The sequence below is a fragment of the Mandrillus leucophaeus genome, unplaced genomic scaffold (genome assembly GCF_000951045.1).
Source record: "Mandrillus leucophaeus isolate KB7577 unplaced genomic scaffold, Mleu.le_1.0 Scaffold18, whole genome shotgun sequence".
Lineage (NCBI taxonomy): Eukaryota > Metazoa > Chordata > Mammalia > Primates > Cercopithecidae > Mandrillus > Mandrillus leucophaeus.
The window spans coordinates 5969387-5993177 of NW_012101809.1; the positions used below are offsets into that span (position 1 = coordinate 5969387).

Here is a 23791-nt window from a genome sequence, read left to right on the forward strand (position 1 = left end):
TCAAGTGATCTGCCTGCCTCGGCCTCCCAAAGTGCTGGGATTACAGGCGTGAGCACCTGGCCTGCCTGTAACTTCTGTCCCTCTAAAATGTGTAACATCAAGCTGTAACCCAACTGTCTGGGGCACATGTTTTCAGGATCTCTTGGGACTGTGCCTCACGCCCTGTTCACTCAAATGGGTTCAGAATAAATCCCTTCAAATATTGTATAGAGTTGACTTCTCCACAAAAGGGAAGGAAGCAGGGCATTCTGACATTCTGATACAGGACGGGTAGTGAGGAGCCTCTCACAAACCATGGATATGTGTATATGTGTGCATGTACTTGCACATACCAGTACATGCCTCCCCAAAGAGTACCCTACTCCCAATTCCAAGGATGTCCACCTCTGCCTTGGCCCAAAGTTCTCACCTCTACCAGGCTCTCCCACACTTGTGGTCTGAGACATCAGCTGGCGGGTTTGGCTTTGAGAATAAACCTGTGTCACTTGGCGGGTTTTTTTCTGTCTGCTTGCCAGGAAGCCAGCAGGAAGCCTGCTGAATTCCTCTCCACCTCCGCCCTTGTCCACAGAGAGGGGCAGCCCATGCAGTTCACAGCTAAAATTAGCCTGGCAATGCTGGGGTCACGGGGCGACAGGGGCTGAGGGAAGACGGAAGCTTCTGGGTGGCCCAGACAGAGGGCTGCAGGTGGCTCGCCAGGACCAGTGGTTTACTCAGACCCTTACTCTGAGGCTGGCCAGAAGCCAAGACCCTGGGGGAAATCCAAGACGGCTTCCTTCCTTCACTGAGGTCCCTCACTCCTGGGTCCCCCAGAGCCTGCAGCACTCCCCACCGTCGCTTAATCCAATAAACACCACAAAGCATTGTCTAACAGCCATAGCTCTCCCCTTTCTCAAGCCCTCACTAGGATGTACTGGGCACTGCACACACCGACCACTGTAACCTTCTAAGAGGTGGGTGCCATCCCCGTTTTGCAGATGGGTTAACCAAAGCCCAAGAGACGAAGTCATTTTCTAGCCACAGGACTAGAAAAGCCATAGCTGGGCTGAGATTCAAGCTCATTCTCTCTGTCTTTGCCAGCAAAGTTCAAGTTTTTCCACTGTGCTACATGTACGGAGCACATACTGAGTTCGAGGAACATGCTGGACGAGTATGGCCTGACCCCCGGTAGCAAAAGCATTACAATCCACGTGGGAAGGTAGACAGCCACTACGTATGGAGTCCCCAGACAGAATGAGATGTGGGGCACAAAAGGCACTTGAGCTACAGGCTGCAAAATGCAGAGGAGGGAGGGAGCTTCCTTCCTGTTCTCTGAGGGCCTTTCCTTGTCTGGTGCTCTCCCTGCCCTCACCTGTTGGGGAGATGTCGGTGTGCAACCCCTTGGCTCCACCTTCACCTCCTCCTCTCCTTCCAGACAGAATTCCTACAACCAACCAGGAAGAGTAGGAACCTGTATCCGGCCCCACAACTTGTTCATCACACCGCTTTTGCCCCACTGCCCACCTCCTCCCACCGAGAGTTGGCTGACCATAGCCTTAAGCAGCAGGGGTCAGGGCTGCAAGGATGCCGAGAAGAAGAGGAAGCGCGGCAAGCCCAGAGCCGCAAACGCACCCTTTCCACCTACTTTCCAGGACCCATTTTCTTGGCCGCCCGGTATTCCCTCTGGGACAGTGGTTCTCAACCTGCTTAGCATCAACAGTGCCACCTGGCAACTTGTTAGAAATGCGAATTTTCACAGGCAACCTCTGACCTGCTGATCAGAAATTCCACGGCTGGGGCCCAGCATCTGTGTCTCAACAAGCCCTCTAGGTCATTCTAATGCCCGCTCATGTCTGAGAACCATCCCTTCCCAAACCAGGCATCCTCTGGGTAGGAGGGTGGGGCTCCTGCAGTGTTGCAGCAGCCCACATCCTGGAAATTGCCAAGGGCTTGCCCAGCACGCAGCCTGACAGATGCAATTAGCTCTGCTAATTACAACAGCAAAAGAAGGCCTGGCCCTGGCGTCACGTTCAGAGCCAAAAGGAGCAGCTGATAGGTTTCCTTTACGAAATGGAATAAAGGACTGGCTGATGGCAGGGGAAGGCGCTTTTAGCCCAGGCCTTGGGGGTGACTTGGTTCCCTTTCACTCTCTAGGTTCTGGGTCCTCCAAGAAAGAAGGAGCCAAGGGAGACCCGGACTGCCATGAGTTTGGGCTGAACCCCTACTGTATCCTGGCCTTGTGCTGCAGTTTCTCAGCCCCAGCTTATGAGGTACACAGTTGTTGGGGGAAAAGCAAGCCAAAAATTTAAGCAAGTCAGAATACAAAGTTGAATTTGGGTTTCTTTATTTTACAGAGGTAGAAACTGAGGACTCAAGAGGAGCCATGCTAGGCCTGGAGGGTGGGTGGAGTGGAAGAGGCAGGCTGAGCATCATCCCGTGGACCCTCCCAGGGAGCACCTGGCAGTGATTCCAGCACAGAACAGGGGAAGGGTGGTGAAAGCTGAAGATGTTTTCATGACTAGCCATTTACGAAGCAGGTACCCGATACCAGGCAGGATGTTAAGTATTCTGCATGTGTTTTGTCACTTAACTGTCACAACCTCATTTAGGTAGTCTCATTAAAACTCTTACAGATGAAGAGACTGATGTTCTGGGAAGGTCACTGGGTGGCCTCTAGGATTTCTGAGTCTGCAGTGCATGACTGAATGTGAGCAGCACCTAGGCTGAGTCTGCCCCTCCCTCTGGTCTCCTTCCACCCCCTCAAGGGACTGATGGAAAACTGAATGAGTCCCTTCTCTTCCCTCCTTGTTGCCTAACTCAGGACAGAGGACACAGCACAAATGGCTCAGTAACACTGGCTCTGAATGTGTCACTGCTCAGCCTGATTGGCTCCCATCCTTCCAGGACAGTGGGAGAGGAGAAAGGCCTTATCCCAGCAAGTGCAACGCCTCAGAGCTGCTCCCACCAGGGCATCTCTGGCTGGGTCCCTCTTCACTTGCATTCCAAATGGGGACAGGAGAGGGAATATAGGGGGGCAGTTGAGCAGACTGGGGCTGGAGGCTGGGCCCTGGAAGGGAAGGGAGGGACAGGCAAATAAAGGAAGTGAGGAAAGAGGAAGGAAGAGGACCAACAAAAAATCATTGAGAAAGTAGGTGGAAAGGGTGCGTTTGCAGTTCTGGGCTTGCCGCGCTTCCTCTTCTCGGCATCCTTGCAGCCCTGACCCCGTGCAGTCACCTGAGCCCTCTCCCACTGAGCAGGACCATCATGTTGGCCAGCTCACCTTCCCCAGACCTGCCACCCTGTGGCCACTGGGTTCCTTCCCTTCCTCTCTCCAGACACCTGTCTCGAGGACCTAGGTTGTAAAATCAAGTGTCTGGGAGGGCCAGCCCGCAGGGAAAATGAGCGGGGCTGTGGTGGACAGTGAGAGGAGGGGACACTGGTCAACTGGATGGCACATGCTTTGTCTGAAGGGGTGAGTCCCCATGCCACACATTCTGTGCACCTGGAATGGCAAGATCTTTTTTTCCCTAAGAAAAGCCACTAATCTGGACTTTATCAAAATCCTCTCATTTTTAAATGTTGGCTGCTATTTCAAAAATTCTTTAAAAACCATGTGAGCAACACTGGGTGCAGTGGCTCACACCTGTAATTCCCAGCACTTTGGAAGGCTGAGACAGATGGATCGCCTGAGCTCAGGAGTTCGAGACTAGCCTTGGCAACATGGTGAAGCCCCGTCTCTACCAAAAATATAAAAAAATTAGCTGGGCGTGGTGACCCATGCCTGTGGTCCCAGCTACTCAGGAGGCTTAGGTGGGAGGATCGCTTGAGCTTAGGAGGCAGAGGTCACAGTGAGCTGAAATAGTGCCACTGCACTCCAACTTGGGTGACACAGTGAGACCCTGTCTTGAAAAGAAAAGCAAATGAAATAAAATATGTTAGTGACCACCCAGAGCCTGTGGGCTGTGTTCTGCAACCCCCCATGAAGCGTTCCTCAAGGTAACCCCTAACCCGGGACTCTCCTTACTCCTACCCCATCAGCAACTGCTCAGCAAACCCACTATTTCCTCTGAGTCCATGACTCCCTGAAATACCAGCTCCACCTTTCTCCCCAAACCTAGGCCTGACTCCACTCCTATGCCTCCTCGTTGGCCGCAGCAATCACACTTGGGATAATCCTAACCAGCACTTATGAGGGCTGACTCTGTGCCAGGCCTTGTAGGAGCTTAGTGTAAATGCTAGAGCAGATTTTCTTCCTTCCCCATGGCCTCTGCAAGGACTAGAAGAAAAGAGAAAGAGGCTTTGTTGGGTTGGCATCCTGATGACTTTTTCTAAGTCCCTCCCTCTTCCAAGAGCGAGCCTTGAATATACTTAATGCTTTGGGTGGGTGGGACCGGGCACCCCCTGAGTCCAGCCAGTGTGTGCACATGCGGACAGCAGAGGCTCACCTAAGCCAAAAGGCCTAATGGTGCCGCACTAAGGAGCACTTGGTATTACGGTAAGGTCTGTGGGCCCCAGGAGCCCTGACTGTCCCTCCCTAACCCAGGGGAGAGCCCAGACTGACTGAGTGGGATGCTGGGCTCAGAAGCACCCGGGGGTCAGTCTGGACCTTGGTGAGGTGGGGCAGCAGGACAGACAGCAGGGAGGGGAGAGCTCCAGCCCAGTGCCCACCTGAGGTGGCCCGACCGCCGAGCCGGCGGGGAAGGACACACGGGGCAGGAGCTGCCTTGCTTGCTCCAGTGAGCCTCTGTTGTCTGCACGTGAGCATGCTGGCTGCACTCACAGGACGTGCTGCTCACACCCGTCCAAAGCATTACGTGCTCTGAAGGCCCACTCTCAGAAGAGGGAGCGGTTTCAAAAAGTCACCAGGATGCCAACTCTATCCTCAGGACTGGGTCATGGGGGTGGTCTGCCAGCCAGCAGAGGCACAGGAAGGACAGGGGGCTGGACTCTGCCGACTCTGGGTGGGCGAGCCACATCCTTCCTGTTCCCGCTCCTCCGCCGGCTGAGCAGATGGAGAAGGCAGCGAAGCCATCCTCTCCCAGGAAGGACAGAGTGTCCCTCCGTCCAGCCGCTCTGCCTGCCTCCCCCAGCAGGACATCGCAGAAATCTCAGTATCTTGGGACAGACAGACAGACAAAGGCCTGATCTCTATGGCCGGGTTGTGGAGAGGACAGTGAGAAGAGATTACAAGGAGTAAAACAGTGGCAGAGACAAGGAGGGGGCTCCCCTGCAACCCCTGAGCTCTGGCCCACACCACCTTTTCTCCCACCCATCCCCTCCAGGGCATCTCAGATACGTTCAACTATGTGGGTTGAATGGCAGCCCTCAAAATATACATCCCCACGCTAGTCCCCAGCCCCTATGAATGTGACCTAATTTGGGAAAAGGGTCTTTGCAGATGTGATTAAATTAAGGATCTTGAGATGAGATCATCCTGGATTACCTGGGCGGGCCTTAAATCCAATGACAAGTATCCTTATGAAGTGACAGGAAAGAGAGAGACAGAGGAGAGGTGAGGGGAGATGGAGGCCGGGATGGGAGTGATGCTGCCACAGCTGAGGGTCACCTGAGCCAACAAGAGCTGGAAGAGGCAAAGAGGGACTCTCCTCTAGGGTATCCGGAGGGAGTGTGGCCCTGATACCTTGATCCTGGCCTCCAGAACTCTGAAAATAAATGCCTGCTGTCTTAAGCCCTCCCCGTGTGTGGCAACTTGTTGTGGCCACCTCGGGAGACTACTGCAGTCTCAAATCGCGATGCACCCTCCTCTCTCCCAGCCAGCTCCCCTTGCTGACCTTCCTCTTTGTTGGAGTATCTCCAGTCTCCCCAGCCACCTCTGACCTGGCCTTTGCTCTGCACCAAAGCCCGGGGATTCCATGTGAAATGGTATCTCTCTCACATACTGGCCAGCGTAGGCCTTTGGGGTCAGCTCGTCTGAGCTCTCCCTAACACCCCAAAACCCCCAGTTAGCTCCCCAACCCTGCACGTCTCCCCTCCCCATTTCAATGGAGTCTTGTTTCCATGGGACACAAGTCAGTGCTTTAAGAATGTTCAAGGCCTGGCCCAACCAGCCTCAGAAGTCCTCTCGGTGCCCTCTCTGCCTGGCCCAGCCACTTCAGATCATCTCCTGTCCCCCAGATACCTCCTGCACCTCCCCACCATTCCCGGAAACATCCATGCTTCACCTCTGTGCTGGCCAAAACCCCACCCAACTGACCTCACAGCAAGCCCATCTCAGAAACCACTTGCAAGGAGCCTTCCAGGATCCCAAGACAAATCCCTTTCTTCTAAGGGATAGAAGAACAGGGGAGGGGGACATAGGAATTAGGCCTCACTAAGTGCAGCCAGGCCCCTCATGTAGGTCAGGTGGTTCTGTAGATGCACCGGCACACAGCAGGCACCCAACTGTGGCTGGTCCCGTGTGTCTCTATCTTTGAGTTATTGCATGTAACCCACGCAGCAACCCCGGGGGAGGGGGCCAGGAGCCTCACGTCCCTGGCAGGAACCCAAGGCGCTGAGAGGTGGGGCAATGCGCCCAAGGTCGCACAACAGCCTGGCTCCAGGCCCCGTGTCACCCTGGTGTGCCCAACGGCTGCCTCTGTCCTTGTCTTGCCCCATCACCTTCCTCACTGTGAGCTCCTCCAGGGCGAGGGCAGGGTCCTATTTGTCTTTGCATTCCCCTGAGCAACTGGCATAGACCTGTGCTCCGTGCTAAGGACACACACTATCCTGGGGGCCCACAGCTGACACCACGCACTGGAGGCACTGCTTTCACAAGAAAGCTCCCCACAAATGCCTGCCACTCGCAGGAAGGAGGCGTCTCCCACAGCCAGCCTGCGGGGGAAGGTCTCCCTTGGCCACCAGGACCCCCACCTCCGGTTTCTATGCCTGAATCACAGTCCCAGCAATGTGCCCTCACCACTTCCCGTTGTCCTACATTGGCTTGGTCTGGGCTCGTATTCCTCCAAATTTCCCCTAGCCCTGTGGTTGCATCTCACCCACAGGGTGCTGGTTTGGAGACAGCATGAATACCCACCTCAGGGCAGGACATGCCAGAGTTCCCACGAGTCGTCCCCTTTCTCTCTCTCCACCCCATGATCTCACACCCCCTGCCTCCAAGCAGAGCCACAAACGTTCAGGCAAAACCACACTTTCTCGGTGGGGCAGGGAGGGGAGGCTGCACGCGTAGACGCAGGCTCCGCACAACAGCAGACACACGGACTCAATGGAAAGGGGAAGGGACTGGAACAGAACCCGGGAGTAAACACAAAGGAAAACAAGGAGGGAACAAAGCCCTCCCTTTGGCCACTCCCCGCCCCCTCCTACTTTCCCCCTTTCACCGAGAAACTGGGATGGATGGAATTAAATAAAGGGCCAGCACCCAGCAGCCACCTTCCTTTTGACCCCTGGATGGGAACAAAGACAGCCCAGCTTAGACAGACACCCTGCCTCTAGGAGATGGGGGAGGATGAACCCCCCAAGGCCTTGTCCATGGCCTCAGAAAGGCTTGTTCCCCACCACAGCCTCCCCACACCACTGGTCTCTTACCCACGTCCTGGCTTCCTGAGATTCTGGGCCCCACACAGCGAAAGAAATCCCAGACTGTTCTTCTAAGCTGAGTCCCCTGCAGCTTAGGCGGTACCTGACACAAAGCCTGGGCCCCAGCTGGGCTGGGGAAGGCGGGGAGGGGAGAGGAAGGGAAGCGCTGTGGGCCTCCTGCACGCATACACACACACACACACACACACATGCACGCACACGCACACTCTCCCTGAAAAGATCTAAAAACTCCTTTCATCTCAATAAAGGGGAACAGTAACAGACACAAAGACAAAGGGGAGGCCAACCCAGCTGTAAAAAAATTAAGAGCGTCTTTGCTTATGTTCTGCTGCAGGGATCTGGGCTGAACAATAGAGCCGGGCCTCTGCCAACCCTCCTACACCAGTTAGTCAGAGCAAACCAGTCCTCCTCCTCTCTGGAAAGCAGAGGGCCCACATGGTAAGGCTAGGAACAGTTAGCAAAATTGCTCCCAGAACTACCTATGACGACTCAGAGTCACACTCCCTACGAATTGCACAAAACAACCCTACTATGACATCATTTTCTAGCCACAGGGACAGAGCAGTAAGGTGTGATGCGGGTGCTCCACCGAGGCTGTGCTGGCACCCAGTAGGTGTCCAAATAATGCCTGCTGAATGCATGGACCCGCACTCGTGTGTGTATCAGTCAGACTGAGGTGGGCAGCAAGCAGCCACTGATAGTATCAAGTTCACATGGGCTCATTTCCACTCCTAAGGTCATCGAGAAAGAAACAGCCCAAGGCTCATCAGCTAAGAAAAGCTTAACAGTTTGCAGAGGCTTAGAAAACCATTGCTAAGGAGTCAAACTCTGGAATCCGACGGCCTGGGTTTGAATCTTGCCTCTACCACTTGCTATGGCAATAGTGTCCAATTTACGGCCTTGTGGACCATCTCACAGTCACTCAGCAGGGCTTGGTAATGATACTGCTGTTGGCACTGGTACTGGTGCTATGGTCGGGTCTCCCTTTGGATTTGTTAAATCGTCACAGTTGCATGTTAAGGAGTCCTCTGGGAAGAAGTGGGTGAACGACATCCCTGCAGCTCCTCCAGAAGCCTGGGGAGTATGACTAAGTTGTCTCCTCCACCTCCTTGTCTTCTAAAGGCCCCAGGAGCTGACACAGAGGAAGAGGAGGAAGTTTGGAGACCTAGGAAGGTCAGCAGCACCCTCCCTCGCTCCCTCCAATCTGGCATCATTGACACTGGCAGCTCTTCCATTAGGTTCTGAGTACCCAGCGTTGGAAGAGGGTAGATGCTATAATGATGAATGCTTGCTGAATACATGAATGGAGTTAGGATTGGGATAAGAACCTCACTCACTGCCTTTACTCCCAGGAGCAGGAATCTGAAATTCCTGGAGTGAAGTGGGAAGCTCTGGATAAAGTAACTTCTATGTTCTTTCTTCCTGGGAGGCACGCTGCAGTCAGAAAAGCAACGTGCTAACAGTGTAAGTGCCTTGGAAAATGTAAGCAAAATCCCTTCCAGACGTAGCCCTGGAGACAGAAATGGCTGCAGCCCCGTTTGGTCTGGACTGGCCTTCATCTAATTGCAGGCGGACTCACTGCCAACGTTTAGAAAATGGCCCAGGAATGAACCCTGACACGTTTGTCTGACCCTCAGCTGCTGTGCCGTGGACATCTCCCTTCTTGCTCAAGCTTCTTGTAGAAATGGATGATAAACAGAGGATTACAGGGTAAGAGAAGGAGCAGAGAAGTAATTCTTCTTTCAGGAGAAAACTGGACAAGCCTCAGGGCCCTGACACACCACGGGAGGGTTTAATAAATTACAACTACTGCATCCCATTTTTTGAGACTTAAGCATTGTGCAACAATGCTTTACACGTATCATTCTCACATTAAACCTCTGAAGCAGGCACTTATCTCCATTTTACAGAAAAGGAGACTGAGGCATAGAGGTGAGGCCACCCACCAACATCATAGAGCCAGGATTTGAATCCAAACCTATCTGACTTTCAAGCCTATAATCTTCCCATGAAGCCACAAGCTGTGCTGCTCAGTGACTTGGTATCTGTGAAACATTAGGCGTGTACCTATGGACTTTCCTCGCCTGGACTGTTTAGGGGAGGGTAGGTGACAATCTAGACGAAATGTGGCTATGAAGCAGGGAGTTAAACCTAATGAACTTATGAGACTCCTTTCTACCAAGATTCTGTGAGGGTGGCCTGGGCTATTTGAGATAAAAGGAATGGAAAGCCTTCTCTGCAAAAAAGGGAGTGAGGGCTCTCTTGACACTGGCAGGTAGGTATGTGTTGGGGTGAAACATCAGGAAGTGGCATGAGTACATCAGGGACATTTTGGGGCAGCACACAGGGGTAGGACCCAGGCAGCCCCTGCTCTCCTACCCTCCAGCCCAGGCATGCGGCACCCCTGCCTTCTTGGGAACTTTGGAACAAAGTCTCAGCAAACAAAGGACGCGTTCATAAACTTCAGGCGGGTCCCCTGACGGCTGCTAAGAGGCTATTGAAGCCGGTTCCCATGAGAACAGTATGTTATGAGCACGTGCTTTTGCACCAGCGGGCAGGGCCAAAATAATGACAGCACCTTCCCTGCTGCTTTGATACAGGAGGAGGGGGCGAAGGTTGGGGGGACTCCTGCATCAGCTTCAGGGAAATGAAAGGAGAGAAAGCAGTAGCAGCCCAGGGTAGTATCCAAGCTGAGCCCCTCTTCCCAGGCAGTGAGCGTCCCACTGTGTTATGCACCTGGAAGTGAGTCATTTGATAATTGTGGGGCTTTGTATTTTTCCTAGGGACTTCCAGCAGAGGATTGCAAAATGCTAGGAATATTATCAGGAACTGGTTGTTACTGTGCCCATTAAACAGAAAAGAAAACTGAGTGCTGGAAGGGAAAGCCTTTCCTTCCTTTCATCCTCAGACAGCTCAGGCCACAGTCACAGAATCTCTTGGCAGAAGGAGTCTCCAAAGTTCACTAGGTCTGCTAATATCAGAGTGAGTCACAGCAGGAAGGGACCAGAAGGCTCAGGCCTGGAGTTGGTGGTCTGCTTGCTGTCTTCTCAGTTTTGACACTTAAACTTTGTGGGATTCTTTATGCCATCTGTATGTTTTCTGGGCTATGGTGTCCAGATGCCTGAGGTGGGAGAAAGAGCCTAAGGCTCTGGGAGAGAGCAAAGCTAAGTTCGAATCTCTTCTCTGTTGTTTTCCGTTTGGGGCAAGTCCCTCTGAGTCTGTTTTTTCACCTGTAAAACTAGGATAATACCCACCTTGAAGGGCTGTTGTGAGGAGGAGAAATAAATACGTATAAACCCCTAAAATGGGGCTTTGATCAGTAAATGAAGCCACTATTTTTTTTTTTACAAGGCCATTCTACTTATATGAACAATATCATATCCATAATGGTGGATTCAGGACCAGATTTGTAAATAGAATCACAATCTGCAGGTTAATGATACTCTAATTTTCATTTATAAACCTGAAAAAGCTAGGTGCATACAAGAATTAGGGCAATGACTTTAGCCACTGATACCTCGGACATCAGAAAAGCACCTGAAGTTATGCCTAGTTGCACAAAACAAAAACTTTAATCAGGCGCCTTCAAATGGAAGGACAAGGTGATTCCTGAAACCTCTAGAGAGAGACCTACTGTATCATCTAGTTTTTCATCTTTCTTCAGGGCAGGGAGTCCTCCCTTTCCTGCCTCCTTCGTCTCCTGTGCTGATGTTTGGCAGCCCTTGCTTAGGAGGAGCAGCAGGCATCACCTGATAAGATGTGACAGAAACCACAGGTCACCAAGTTAAGAGCATCAGAACTGCTGAGTGACCTCAGCCTTGTAAACAGTGCCATCCCAGGGACAAGGTGGACATCCATGGCTGCCCCCTCTGACTCCACTCCCAAATTAGCAAGTATATCTCAAGCACATCCAACTGAAAGCATTCCATGAATTTAGTTTAACTCATCTAGAATTCCACAGGGAATGCTAAGCTGAGTGAGGTGAACTGTGAGACAGGATTCCTATCTCCAGTTGGTCCTGCCTCTTGGGGCAGTGGATTCCATACACTCTTCCTCTCCATGTGCATTTCATCATGAGGCTCCACAAGGCCACTGAATCCCTGGCACGGGCCGTGCATAACATAGATGCACAATGGCTGCTTGATCAATGAGGCCCCTGTAATAAGGATGTGAGTATCCTATTTCTCACTCTCTTTTGTGGGGAGGTTGAAGAATAGAAAGTCACTTTTCTGATGGCCCCAACACTGCTCCAGCCTGCCCTTCCCCTAACCCTCCTTACAGATCCAGGCTGCAGGAGGCCCCCTAAGGAGTCCCGCTCAGAGAACTGAAGGAGACGGCAGCTGTCAGCACTGGGCTCTCTGACCCAAGGCCTAAAGACACGCCACCAACAGACGCAGCCCAGATCTGAAACTGCAGCGCGTCCCTCTTCTCTTCACCCTCCCGCTAACTGGGCCCATCCTCTCCCCAGTCTCTGAGAAACATACCTGTGAACGTTACACCTTCTATGTCTCTTCCCTTCAACATGCGTCTTACACTTGAGGCCGATTTTTCACCTCCCCGTCCATCTTAGGGTGGAGGCGTTGCCCTGAGCAACAGTGATGTCACCTGCAGGGTGCTTCCATTTCACTGATGTCACGGGGTGAGCCTAACGGATAGCGGGGGATGCACTCTCTGTGGGAAAATGTCACAGGTCCTAAACTGTTGAGGAGGGGTCTGCAGGCCTCTTGGGTACTCCCAAATAACCCCTTTCCTCTCCCAGAAGAGCTCCTCACCCTTCCTTCCTCTCTGGACGCCTGTTGGAGCTCAGGCCTCAAATCTGACTTTCCCTCTGCCAGAGTCAGCCAAAAGATCAGCACGAGCAGCTCCAAACAAACTGCTGGAAAGAGCACTGAGGATAGATGTCCTCCCCGTCGAGGATAGATGTCCTGCCTGTCTAGGACAGATGTCCTCCCTGTCTAGGACAGTCTAGGCCCCTACAGCCTTGTCCTTTGTCCAGACCTCAGAGGAGGGAGCATGACCTGATGGGGAAGTTGGGGCCCAACTCGGCAGAGAATGCAGACCCCCAATTGACCTCTGCTGTCCCAAAGAGCGCACACTGGCCAGATTTCCAGTCTGCGCCAAGCACGGTGTTCAATGCCTTCTGCGCATTGTCTGGCTCAACCCTCCCCACAGCCCTGAAGGTCATCCCCATTTTACTGATGATGTTACTGAGACTTGAAGAATCAAGGCACCTGCCCAGCTACTGAGAACGCCCAACAACTGAGTGGTGGAGCCAGGATTCAACTCATGTCTGCCCCACTTCAAAGCCCGTGCAGTCACACCTCCTTGGCTCTGGGCACCTGGAGATGCGGCTCACTAAAGATGAGCCATGAAGGGCCTGGACAGAGACCAGAAAGAGCCCTTTAAATCCAAAGAGGCCAGCTGAGCAGGGCAGGTTGCCTGAGGCAGCCAAAGCAGGCACTGCTTTAGGAATGCTTCACCCTTGGCCTACACAGGGGATGCACTAACTGGCCAGCCTTGGGCCAGCCTCCATGCTGATTAGGGACCATATATCCTTGCTCTATGCTTGGCTTTCTATTGATCCATCCAGGTTACCTGATGCTCTTGATTTGCATATAGCATTTACTCTCATTGCCTGGCTCTACAACCCTGAGATTGTACAGTAGTTACTGAATTTATACACATGCAAATCTACATCTCTGGGAGCTAATGCTTGCAAAGCACTAAACAAATAGGTAAATAAAATAAAAAATTACTACATTATGAAAGAGGAAAGGGAGAAATGCTACCAGGATTTCTCAGGGAAATAATGTCCTTGAGGCACTGGCCAAGGAGATGCCCACAGCCAGGCTGATCTGAGTATCCAGTCTACCTGGCAGGTATCTTTCTGCTGGTGAGAGGGCCGCAGAGGTAGACAAAGCCCTGCACTCTTGGACATCACTGTCCCTCACCCCCACCCCATGGTCCTCCTGCCTGGTTCTGACTCCAGCTTTGATAAGCGCAGTCCACCTTCTGGTCTTTGGTTTCCCATATGGCTTGTCCAGGACACAGGGAAGAGACGACATTCAGTCTGTGTGATGTTTGCAAAGTCTCCTTGCAAATTAATAAACCAGCATTCTGACTCCTACACCCACTTCTGGGAGCTTTCTCAGGGTGAATCAGTAGCTCGAGTCCAAACCACTCTGAAAATTATGGAAATCGGGTTTCTGAGTGAGCACAGCTAAGAGCCATCGCCTGGGACAGGCGACGTGATCCAGGTAACCACCACCCTCTGAGCAATCTGCTGGGCACCAGCTGGCCCCTCCCAGGAGGCATCTTGACTTCCTCACTGATGAGAAGCCTATTTTGTTTAAAGTGCCTATTGACAGGGCATAGTGAAATGCTCGGTTCCAGCTAATTAAGTGCTCAGCTGTACGGTGTGGAAACTAAGCGATCATGTATATGGAGCTGTGATATGGAGTTTCAGGAAGGGTTCCTGGACGAACTTGGGAAGGGCATTTGTGGGTGAACAGGACTTCAACAAGGAAGCAAGAGACCACAGATGGGGATCAGGGGTTTGAAAGGTCGGGACAGTTGTCTCACCTCCTTCCACTCGCTGTCTGCCTAGGTCAAGACCCTGCGTGCAGCCACCGCCGGTTCCCTCTGAGCCACACCTAGGGGCACTTACTCATCACCCTCATACCAGGCCCCAAACTGGATCTGCCACCTCATACCGCCCCAGAGATTAAGGAAAGTCACTTGATTCTTGGGCCAGGCTCCCCATCAGCCATCAAGGCCCAGCTTTGCCTCTTTCTTTCCTCCTCTTCCTCCTGCCAGATGAATTTCCCCTCCTTCCTCCACCTGGGCTGAGAACAGGTATTTCCTCCTTTGAAAAAGAAAGAAAAAGGCAACTGTTCTTCCCCCTTTCCCACGAGGGTTGCCAATTAAATTAGCTTTTTAAGCTTAAGCTGCTTCTTGGTCTATGAATGTCCAGTGATTGAGACTCACCTTCCAGGCTCCAGAACACTTAACATCCCTGTGCCTCAGTTTCCTCATCTGTAAAATGGAGTTAACAATACCTAACTCACAGGGCTACTGTGAGGATTAAATGAGTTAATACAGGCTAAGTACTTTTGGGGGGGGGGGGAAAAAAAGCCTGGCCAATGTTAAGCACTAAATAGTGGTTGTTTATCAGGGCTGCTGTGAATGGTAGGCCAAGCAGTGTACTGCTCAAGGCACTTGGCTGAGGGGTGAGGATAAATCCAGCTCACATGCCACTTGCCCAGCTACATGGCTTGGCTATGTCCACTCAAATAAGGCCAGTATTTCTAAGAGGCATCAAATCCCATCCTCTTGCCAAGACGGAGCACCTTATTCTAATTCATGCGAAGGACTGAATGGGCTAGCAGCAGCCCTGGAGGTTATCATGAACAGTTCTCAGCATCCTCGTGGCTCTGTACTCCTCCCCAGCAAGACTGGATGACAGAAGGGTCCAGGATGGCCGGTGTCATCCATAATAAAGTCCTTCTCAGCTCCCAGAACACTTGGAGCACCCGCCCCTCCCAAGCAGGTTCTCCATTAAAGCCCCACAGGCTGCCGTGCCACCTCATCCCTGCTGGGGCGGACTCTCAACTCCAAATATGGAACCTGAGTCTTGGACTCTGAAAACACCTTCTCCTGCCCAGTTATTATTTTTTGGGGTGGGGGCAGCGGGGCATGGGGGGGTAGGTGAAAGTCAGGGTCTCAACTCTGTCACCCAGATGGAGTGCAGTGGCATGATCCTAGCTCCAACCAAATGATCCCAGCTCTAAGCCTCGAACTCCTGGGCTCAAGCAATCCTCCCACCTCAGTCTCCCAAAGTGCTGGGAAGACAGGCATGAGCCACCCAGCCCAGCCTCTTTCCTGTTGACGGCCACCTGTCTCTGCTGACAGCTGTGAAAGGAAAATACAACCTCAGGACCCCAACCTCAGGATGCCAAAGGGAAAAATTAAGCTTGGGAACTGAGCCATGCAAAAAACAAAACCGAAAACTGGGTTCCTTTTGTTGCCAAACAGATAGCTATAATTTCACATGCTTACTTTATCTTATGTAAAATGTAGAGTTACTGAGCATGAGAAGAATGCACCCAGGGAGAGCAGACAGTCAGTGTAACTACTTCATGGTTACCCACAAGTGGAGAAAATCTGAAGGCAGAATGGCCTGGAGCAGCAGCAACACACACGAATTAGCAAACAATGAAAGCCACTTAGGCACGTGGGCTGGAGGGAGGACTCAAAAACACAGTCTATTCTGTTCTCATAAGGGGGAAAGACAGCAATCCACTTTTCTGATAATCTATTTTCAGGGCTAACCTGGGCCTAAAACTGCACCAACCACGGATGAACTTTAGCTGGCAGTCAGATAGACTTGGTTTGTAAAAGGCAAGAGCCCTGGGTCATATCCAACAAAAAAACAAGAAAATAGAACGCGACCGCAATTTAGATCCAAAAGACCAGAGTGCGGATTGCGACCAGTATCTAGTACTCTACTATTTGTGAAATGAGACCAATATCTGGTACTCTACTAGTTGTGAAAGGGTGCTTTTCTCACACCAGGAGAAGGGCAAAAGGCAAAATGAGGTCCCTGCCTGGTTCCGTAAAATATTTTACCTTCCTGGTCGGCGGCAATTTTTTTTTTTTTCAAAGAGAAAGCGTTTTGGATGGGGAATCCGGCCCCGGAACTCCTTGAGTCTTCACCTGGCAGCCAGAATGGCGAAGTCACAGGGATGGGGCTGAGGGTGGGGTTAGGGGTGAAGTGGCAGGGTTATTTGCAGCCTCAAGAGCAAGTCTGCACAGCGTGAGGTTTGGTCCACTAATAGTCCCGAAAGAGGAAGCGCCGGGGACTTTATCCGGCCTGAAGCAGCCCCCTAACTTCACTACCAGGAACCGAGAAAAAACAAACTTCACTCCCATTCCTCCCTTACAGGAAGGGAGGGAAGGGGAAGGGGAAAAGGGGGCAGCAAATGAGCAGGGCGACCCCGCTTTTCTTTCTGCGGTAGCGCTCTGCTCAGGATGTGAGAAGTAACGGGTCACCTGGGCACTACGAACAAAAACGTGGTCCCGCTCTGGGCTCCGAGGCTCCGCGCGCCTCGAGGAGGAACTGCCCGCAGCCTAGCTGGAGCGAGCGCCCGCGACGCATTCCCCCGCACGGCGGGAACGAGACGCGTGACCGCGGGGAGACAATGCGCCCGCCTGGGCACGCGCGCTTTAAGGGGGTCTCCAAAGTCAGCCCCCACCCGAGGGCCGAGCAGGCGCCCGCGATCCCCACACCCTCCTGCGCCCCCTCTCTCGGCAGCCATCTCCCGCACAGCTCCTCCGAGTTCGCGGTCTCCATCGCGCCCTTCTTCCTTTAGTACACTAGGCTGCCCCGGGACTTACGATTGGCCTGGGTCCCGGTCCCGGTCCCGGTCCCCGCCGCGGGAGGACGGCTCCAGCACAGGCTTTGCGCGCGGGTCGGGGGCCGGGGTGCCGCAGCTTGTAGGTGGCTGCGGCGGAGCTTGCGGCCCTGCACTTAGAGGGTCCCGCCTTCTAGCCTACAGCGGCCGGCTCTCAGAGTTACTCATTTCCTGGATGTCACAAAAACTTTTTCCTCCTCAGAAGAACAAAACACCCGCCTCTACTCGCGGCCGCGGAAGCTCCTTAAGGAGGACTGTGTGGGTTTTGGTGGTTGGGCCCAGGGTCCGCCGGGAAGATCTGCCCAGTGGACCCCAGAAACTTACCCCGCATGGCAGAACTGGAGAGTGACTGGGAGAGACGGAATCAGGCCACTCTAGTAAACTGGAGCGAGTGGACAGGGGCCCGGAGAGGACGCCCTTAAAAGTCGTTCTAAGCAGCGGAGCGGAAGGAGTTAAGTCCTTACAAGTCTGGGAGAGTTTTCTGCGGCGCGTTTTACAAGTGGCGGAATTCATGGGGCCACCTATTTAGTCTCTTGGAGGAAAATATAACTCTAGACATAACGCCAGCCTTTTTCTCTTGTGCAGCTTGAAAGGATTAAAATAACTCGCTTTTTTTTTTTTTTTTTTTTTTTTAGAAGGAGTTTCGCGCTTGTTGCCCAGGCTGGAGTGCAATGGTGGCGCTATCTCCGCTCACTGCAACCTCCGTCTCCCGGGTTCAAGCGATTCTTCTGCCTCAGCCTCTCGAGTAGCTGGGATTACAGGCATGCGCCACCACGCCCGGCTAATTTTGTATTTTTAGTAGAGAAGGGGTTTCTCCATGTTGGTCAGGCTGGTCTCGAACTCCCTACCTCAGGTGATCCGCCCGCCTCGGCCTCCCGAAGCGCCTGGGATTACAGGCGTGAGCCACCGCGCCCGACTTTTATGATACTCAGATGCATGGTTGCTTTTCTCCGGGATTAACCGGGCACAAAGGAGAACGGACAGGCGCAGAAGTTTCTGGTTACTGTTGTGACGGTAGATCAAGTGTTACCACCCCTATGTTAGAAACGGACAACTGAGGCCTGGAGGAGCAGCAGCAGCAGCGTTCTGGTCGAGCTTAGTAGTTTATGAAATCCATAACTTCTACTGTCTTCCTTTTGACCTAGCCAAATCCCACCATCAGTGGAAAAGGCAGAGAAGGGTTTGAATGAATTCTACATTAAGCGGCTTTGGGGGGCACCAAATGCCAGTGAAGGCACATTGGGGAAATTGGAACACGCTGTCCAAAATGATCACCATTGCTACTGCTATTTGATCTCAGATCACCTTCTTTTCGTCTTTTCCTTTAACACTCGCCTAGAAGACTTTTTGGCTGAGTCCGAAAGATAAACAGGCAATGAGAAAATGTTCTAAAAATAGACTCCCTGGCCCTTGGCCCAGGGTACTTGTATTTTCAAGTTTCTACTGCTGCTTAAATTCTTTCCTTACATAAGAGGTTATGGCAGAGTTTTGGGGGTCAGTATGGGTGTTGGAGGTGGTGGGGGCGATCTGGGGAAACAGTCTTGAAAGAGCTATGTATTTCCAAAATGTCTACAAGTTGGTCGGGTGGGTTACTCACACCCTTCACAAAGCAGGTGGGGGAAATTTCTCTGAAGTGAGTGCGCTGGGCTGAGCTTTGTAATCCTTGGGCTAAGAGTTCAGTGTTGTGCTGGAATGCCAAGGTTAGTGCTTCAATGCCCTCTGAGATTGTCATCTGCAAAGTAGTTTCAGCAAATTCTAACCAGCCATGTATATTTATGTAAGGAATATTTATTATATTCGTTTTGCTTTTAACCTGATGATTTCACCTTCTGTGATCTGATTGATTCCTGTCTGTTTTAAGGTCCACCGTTCTAACCTGGCATGTAAGTCGTTCATGAACTGGCCTCTACTTATCTCACCAGTCTCGTATCTCACTTTGTGTCCCACACCAAACTCCTTGCAGTTCTTGGAACGTGTGCTTCTCAGAACTTGATATGCTCTTTGATATGCTGTTTGCAAGATACGCTTTTTCTCTCCCCTTGGATATTCATATGTACTTTACTTTCTGCCTGCCACAGTCACCCCACCTCCTCCTCCAACCTGTCTCCCCAGTGCACATGCATGTTATTTTGCCGGACTAATTGTATGCTCGGTCTTCCTGTCTCAGAACAGGCAGTTCTCCTTCAGGAAGTCTTCCTTGAACCCCCGTGTCTGGGTTGGACACCCCTCCTGTGTCATTTCTACAGAGCCCTGTGCTAACTCTAGAAATGTTTTTTAAAAGATAGGAAAGTACAGATGTTCAACTTGTGGGAACTTGAGCGGTCAAGAAGTCAGGGAACTCCTGCTTTGAACAGTGAAAGGCTGAATAAAATATATCAACAATGGAAGGGAAGAAAGGTGGTCTCCAGGTGTGAGATAGGTCAAGGGGACTCAAAAGTATGACATGAATATAAGCCCAAATGGCTAAGGACCAGGGGTGAGTACCCACTCAGTGACTGGGGTTAGTATCTATTCAGGCCTTGAGTTCTACAAAGACAGGGATCTGTACTTGAGATCCCTGCCTAAGGCTGGAACCCTAGAAAGGCTGCCCTTTAGTAACAGGAAGATAGAAAACAGCCCTCTTCCCGTTGACTCAGGGTCACGGCAAGGAAGCTTGTGGTTTATCGGGGCCCTGGATGAATTTTAAAATGTTTTCTATAGAAATGAAAACCCCTAGCCTGCCTCTACTATGCATAGGTGTGAGCTCCCAATTTATAACACCCATGTGCTGAGGGAATCGTAATGTCAAGAAAAAACACAAAAAACCTGTTTCAAAGTGGTGAATCCCCTTGGCCCTGTCAGAAGCAAATGTAAAATTCAGTTGTTTATCCTGGTCCCTAGCGGAATAAACAACTCCCATTGAAGTTACAATAAGAAATTAAAATGTTTTATGATAAGAAATTAAAATATTCTTTATATTTTTTAAATTATATTAATTTCTTAAAATTAAGAATTATTAATAATCATTAAGCTTATAATGAAAAATTGAAAACCAGACTAGGAAATGCACCACATGAGGGTGTGAACTGGTAAATGTAATAAACAGGAAAATTAGCCCCTTAAGTATCTGAGTTTGAAAAAGAGTATAAAATAGTTATGGTCAAAATATAGAGATAAAATGATAGGACATGGGACTATGAGAAAAGAACAGGTAAATTTGAAAAAGTACAGATATAATATGTAGAAATAAAAAGTTTAGTCATTTACATTTAAAAAACCTCAATGATCGAAATTCTTTTTTATTAAGGCCATTATATCAGTCAAAAATCTAATAAAAATAGCTCATTGAAAAAGGGAAAGAAAAGTAATGTATTAATCTCCTTTATAAACATATAAATTATTTCAGAAATTTAAAATAATATATTAACAAATAGAATTCCAGCAGCACACCAAAGAATATTACATCATTAATAGATCAAAAGAGAAAAACGGAAAGATCATCACTATATATTCTGAAAAGCCATCAGATAAAATTCGTCATTGAAATATAAACAAACCCTCTGTAACATGATAAAAACAAAGGGTAAAGTTCAGCCCCCAAACCAGTGTTATGCTTAATGGGGAAATACTAGAAACCTTCTAAAGACAGTGCAAGATATGAATGTCCTCCTTCACCCCTAGTCTTTTTAAAAATTACCAATTAGGAGTATGTTTGGCTGAAAGTAATGGAATACCAGACTGTAATTTTTATAGTGTCTAAGACTATAAAAGGCTTAAACAAATAAGGATTTGTTTTTCTCACATAAGAAGCTTGTATATAGATGGCTATTTTGGGTCAGTGCCTTGATAGTTTCAGGGCGGATCAAAGGATATGTGCATTTACTATTTTTATATATATTACAAAATTGCCCTCCAAAGAGATCTCACCAATTTGAACTATTTCGCATAGTATGACAATTGCCTTTTTCTCTACATTGTTGTCAACATTGGGTATTTTCTATTATAACTTTAATTTAGTTTGCTTCTTTTATAGATGAAAAAACCCCTAATCTCAATATTCTGGTTTGCATTTCTTTAATCATGAGTGAGGCTGAACAGAACATCATTATTGGCCACTTTTATGTTTTTATGTATGAAGACTCTTACAACATCCCCCAGTTTTCTATTGGCTTATTTATGTGTACACGTGTGTATGTGAAAGTAGATGGAATTTTCTTTATGATCATTTAAGTGCTAGACGAGGCTTCAAATTCCATAGTGAAAGGTGACTTGTCAGCTGGGTGCGGTGGCTCCTGCCTGTAATCCCAGCACTTTGGGAGGCCAAGGTGGGCGGATCACATGAGGTCAGTAGTTTTAGACTAACCTGGCCAACATGGCGAAGCCCCGTGTATACAAAAAAAATACAAAACTGAGCCAGGTGTGGTGGTGCATGCCTGTAATTCCAGCTACTCAGGAGGCTGAAGCACGAGAATCGCTTGAACCTGGGAGGTGGAGGTTGCAGTGACCCGAGATCGTGCCACTGCACTCCAGCCTGGGTGATGGAGTGAGACCCTGTCTCAAAAAAAAAAAAGGGTGACTTGTGACAAAGTCTGAACCAACTGCAGGGCAGCTTCACACCATATCTCAGGAGCACTGGAAATTTTTAAAAGATTAAATACACAGGGACAAATTTCCTGTTCACCCCTATCTGTGGTTATTCCAGTATGTGGAATAAAATGCATGACAATGGGAGAGACAGGAAGCCTATGCTAGTCATTAAGCATCTGATGAAGGGGAAAAAAGGGCACTTCCCTTGATTTGGTCAATTTCCCACTACCCTGAATTCAACTTCGCATGGAATTTCACAAGATAATAGCAAGTTAGTTTACAGGATGTTTCACAGAACAGGCTGCTTTGCTGAGACCTCAGAGGTGTCAGTTGAAAAAGACAAATGATTTGCATTTGCCTATTTCATTTCTCAAGGTCAGTGCTGACCATGTCCCTCCTCTGGGAATGTTGGAGCCCACAGGGCCTTTAGAGATTATTTACTGACAAAAATGAAGTTCAGAGAAGTTAGGTCACATACTCAAGGTCACATTGCTGGTTAGTGACAGAATAATAATAGCTAAAACTTGTGCCATGTGCTAGGTATTACTCAAGCATTTTACACCTACCAACTCATGTAATCCTCATATCAATTCATGTGGTAGGAATCATTAGATTCTACAGAATCTATGTTTTTCAAAGATTTTTGAAAATACATTTTATTTCACAACGCAGTATACTCACACATACAAGTGCATTATAATCGAAAGACAGATTCCTTAAAAACAATTGTTACGTTTACCGAATGTGATACAAACTGTTATGTTCCCTTTTCCTTTCACTCTCCCTATGTTTCCCTCTTTTGAAAAAAAATGTAGGCCACAACTTATTAAATGAGTCAAGATCCAAAGTTTGATGAAAATACTTTTTTAAAAATTTATTTATTTTGAGATAGAGTCTTACTTTGTTGCTCAGGCAGGAGTGACGGTCGGCTTCACTGCAGCCTCAGCCTCTCAGGGTCAATCAATCCTCCTGCCTCAGCCTTCTGAGTAGCTGGGACTACAAGTGAGTGCCACCATACCTGCCTAATTTTCCTATTTTTTGCAGAGATGAAGTCTCACTATGTTGCCCAGGCTAGTCTCAAACTCCTGGGCTCAAGTGATCCTCCTCCCTCGGCCTCCCAAAGTGCTGGGATTACAGGAGTGGGTCACCATGCTTGGCTAGAAAATATTTCTTTAAACCACTCTTCTAACTCACATCTCTGTTTTGAAAATTGTTATTGGTTTATATATGTTAATTTTCCATCTACATGCGCCACTTGGTGTGGGAAAGAACTGTCAGATGATTTCCATCCAACTTATTTCTGGTCAGTAGATATTCATTACTCTCCTTGTAGTTAATGTCTAAAGATGGCATCCTTGCCTTTAACACAAATCATTATGCTTTAACCTTAGGAATACCTTAATTCACTTATTCATTCATCCATCCATTCATTCAACAAATATTTCAGCACCTAATCTATGCCAGGCATTGTGCAAAATCAGGAGTTGGCAAACTATGGCTGTCAGGCCCAATCCAGAGTGCCACCTATTTCTATATATACAATTATATTGGCTCAGCCATGCCCATTCATTTATGTGTTGTCTGTGGCTGCTTTGGGGCTATAGCAGCACAGTTGAATAGCTGCCACGAGACCATGTGGCCCGTGAAGCCCAAAATAGTTCTTTTTTCCTACCTGTCCTCAGGATAGTTCTATTTTTTTCTACCTCAAAATATTTCTTAATGTGGTCTTTTATAGAAAAAGGTTGCAAACCTTGGTGCTAGATTCTAAAATACAATGGTATCTTAGATTGGTCTCTACTGTCCTAGAGGTTTAAATTGTCCTGCTTAGTATAAAAAGGGTTGAAGCTTTTTGCCTCCCTTGCATTGCCTCAAAAAGCACCTGTTCCCAGTGAATGCTCAGCAGGCATTTGCTTGTACTAAAATTATTCAGTAGGTCTTGCAGCAGGTATTGGCAAGAAAGCCACATACCTAACAGGTAGAAAGAGGCATGGTGGCTCACGCCTGTAATCCCAGCACTTTGGGAGGCCAAGGTGGGTGGATCACTTGAGGTCAGAAGTTTAAGACCAACCTGGTTAACATAGCCAAACGCTGTCTCTACTGAAAATACAAAAATTAGCCGGGCATAGTGGCACATGCCCGTAGTCCCAGCTACTTGGGAGGCTGAGGCAGGAGAATGGCTTGAACCCTCAAGGAGGAGGTTACAGTGATCCAAGATCACGCCATTGCACTCCAGCCTGGGCAACAGAGTGAGACTCTGTCTCAAAAAAAAAAAAAAAAAA

The 23791-nt window shown here is 49.6% G+C and overlaps 1 protein-coding gene across 1 annotated transcript in view; it reads right to left on the reverse strand.

The window, feature by feature from the left end:
• The window catches only part of ITPRIP (inositol 1,4,5-trisphosphate receptor interacting protein), a 31757-nt gene extending 14612 nt beyond the window's left edge, over positions 1–17145 (reverse strand). The window contains 1 exon segment of the mRNA XM_011977519.1: positions 16930–17145. The gene's annotated coding sequence lies outside the window, so the exon portion shown is untranslated.
• Between the last annotated feature and the right edge of the window lie 6646 nt (positions 17146–23791).